This window comes from Orycteropus afer, unplaced genomic scaffold (genome assembly GCF_000298275.1).
Source record: "Orycteropus afer afer isolate SDZICR_OR568_19922 unplaced genomic scaffold, OryAfe1.0 scaffold00091, whole genome shotgun sequence".
NCBI lineage: Eukaryota > Metazoa > Chordata > Mammalia > Tubulidentata > Orycteropodidae > Orycteropus > Orycteropus afer.
Genome location: NW_006921678.1, coordinates 2,146,634 through 2,149,455, shown reverse-complemented (window position 1 = coordinate 2,149,455; position 2,822 = coordinate 2,146,634). Strand labels below are relative to the sequence as shown.

The following is a 2,822-nucleotide window of genomic DNA, read 5'->3' as shown; positions in this document are numbered from 1 at the left end:
AACCCTATGCACAGCAGAATAAAGGACTGCCCAAGGCCATTGAGTCGTCTCTGACTCACAGCAACCCTATGCACAGCAGAATAAAGGACTGCCCAGTCCTGTGCCAGAGTCACAATCCTTGCTATACCTGAGCCCATCTTTGCAGCCCCTGTGTCAATCCATCCCGTTGAGGGTCTTCCCCTTCTTCGTAGACCCTCCACTTTACCAACCATGATATCCTTTTCCAGGGAGTGGTTCCTTCTGACAATATGACCAAAGCAGGTGAGAGGAAGTCTGGCCATTCTTGCTTCCAAGGATCATTCTGGTTGCCCTTCTCCCAGGACAGATTTGTTAGTCCTTTTAACAGGTCATGGTTCTTTTAGCATTCTTCATTCTTCTCCAATACCACAACTCAAAAACATCAACTCTTCTTCGGGCTTCCTTAATCATCATCCATCTCTCACATGTATAAGTGGTGACTGAAAATACCATGGTTTGGGTTAGGCAAACCTTAGTCTTCCAGGAGACATCTTTGCTCTTCAGCAGATGTCTTTGGCAGCAGATTTACCCAATGTGATATGTCATATGATGTCTTGACTGCTGCTTCCATTAATGTTGATTGTAAAACCAAGTAACATGTGAAGTCCTGGACAACTTCAATCTTTTCTGTATTTATCATGAAGTTGTTTATTGCTCCAGTTGTGAGGAATTTTATTTTCTTTATATTGAGGTATAATCCATACTGCAGACTGTAGTCTTTAATCTTAATCACTAAGTGCTTCAAGTCATCCTCACTTTCACCAAGCAAAGTTGTGTCATCTACATATCGCATGTAGTTAATGAAACTTCCTCCAGTCCTGATGCCATGTTCTTCTTTATATAATCCAGCTTCTAGAATTATTTGTTCAGCGTACAAGTTGAATAAGTATGGTGAAAGGATACAACCTTAACACAATCCTTTCTTGATTTTGAACCATTCAATATCCCCTTGTTCTGTTTGAATGATACCTTCCTGATCTATGAGCAGGTTTCTCATGAGTACAATTAAGTGCTCTGGAATTATTATTCTTCTCAATGTTATCCATAATTTCTTATGATTCACACGATCACATGTTGTTGCATAGTCAATAAAACATAAGTATACATCTTTCTGGCATTCTTTGCTTTGAGGTAAAATCCATCTGACATCAGCATTATTATCCATCTTTCCACATCCTCTTCTGAATCCAGCTTGCATTTCTGGAAGCTCTCTATCAATATACTGCTGCAACTGTTTTTGGATTATCTTCAGTAAGATTTTACTTGCATGTGCTATTAATGATACTGTTCAATAATTTCTACGTTCTGTGACATTCTGTGGGATCACTTTCTGTGAAATGGGTAAAAATATGGATCTCTTCTAGACAGTTTGCCAGGTACCGGTTTCCAAATATCATGGCATAGCCTAGTGAGTGCCTCCTGTGGGACATCTGTTAAAGTATCTCAGTGAGTATTCCATCAGCTCCTGGAACCCTGTTCTTTGCCAGTTCCTTTGGTGGAGCTTCAACTTCTTCCTTCAATACCATTGGCTCTTGATCATATGCAACTTCTTGAAATCCCTGTGTATTCCTTCCATCTTCTTTTTATGTGTCTTGCATGATTCAATATTTTCCCATAGACTCTTTCACTATTGCAACTTGAGGCTTAAATTTTTTCCTCAGTTCTTTCACCTTGTGAAATACCAAGAATGTTCTTCCCTTTTAGTTTTCTAAAGCCAGGTCTTTGCATATTTCATTATAGTAATTGGCTTTGTCTCTCAAGCTACTCTTTGCAATATTCTGTTCAGCTCTTTTATCTTGTCATTTCTTCCATTTGCTTTGGCTACTCTCCTCTCAAGGGCAAGTTTCAGAATCTCTTCTGACATCCATTTCGGTCTCTTCTTCCTTTCTTGTCTTTTTAATGACCTCTTGCTTTCTTCATGGATGATGTTCTTGATGTCATCCCACAGTTCCTCTGGTTTTCAGTCATTGGTGTGCAACACATCAAATCTGTTCTTTAAATGATCTCTAATTTCAGAAGGCATATTATCACCAGCATATTTTGGCTCTCATGGACTATTAATTGTCTTCAAATTCAACCTGAATGTGCATATGAGCTGTTGATGGTCTGTTCTACAATCAGTTCCTGACCTGGTTTTGGCTGAAGATATGGAACTTCTCCATTGCCTCTTGCCACATATGTAGTCAATCTGATTCCTGTGTATTCCATCTGGTGAAGTCCACTTGTGTAGCTGTTGCTTATGTTGTTGAAAAAAGATATTTGCAATGAATAAGTTGTTGGAATTGCAAAATTCTATCACATGATCTCCAGTGTTATTTCTATCACCAAGGCCATATTTTCCAACTACCAGTAATTTTTCTTTGTTTCCAACTTTTGCATTCCAGTCACCAGTGATAATCAACACATCTTGACTGCATGTACCATCAATTTCAGACTGCAGAAATTGGTAACAATCTTCAGTTTACTCATCTTTGGCTTTGGTGGTTGGTGCACAGATTTGAATAATAGTAGTATTAACTATTAGAACCAAAGACTTGTTCATTGCAAACACCTTTTTCAACAACACAAACAGAAGCTGTACAAGTGGACTTCACCAGATGGAACACACAGGAATCAGATTGACTACATCTGTGGCAAGAGGTGGTGGAAAAGCTCTATATCTTCAGCCAAAAACAGGCCAGAAGCTGACTGTGGAACATACCATCAACTGCTCATATGCAAATTCAACTTGAAGTTAAAAACAATTAAAACAAGTCCAAGAGAGCCAAATATGATCTTGAATATATCCCTCCTGAATTTAGAGA

The 2,822-nt window shown here is 38.8% G+C and overlaps 1 protein-coding gene across 1 annotated transcript in view; it reads right to left on the bottom strand.

The window, feature by feature from the left end:
- The window catches only part of LOC103198330 (iron-sulfur protein NUBPL-like), a 140,518-nt gene that overhangs the window by 109,847 nt on the left and 27,849 nt on the right, over positions 1-2,822 (bottom strand). The window lies entirely within an intron of this gene.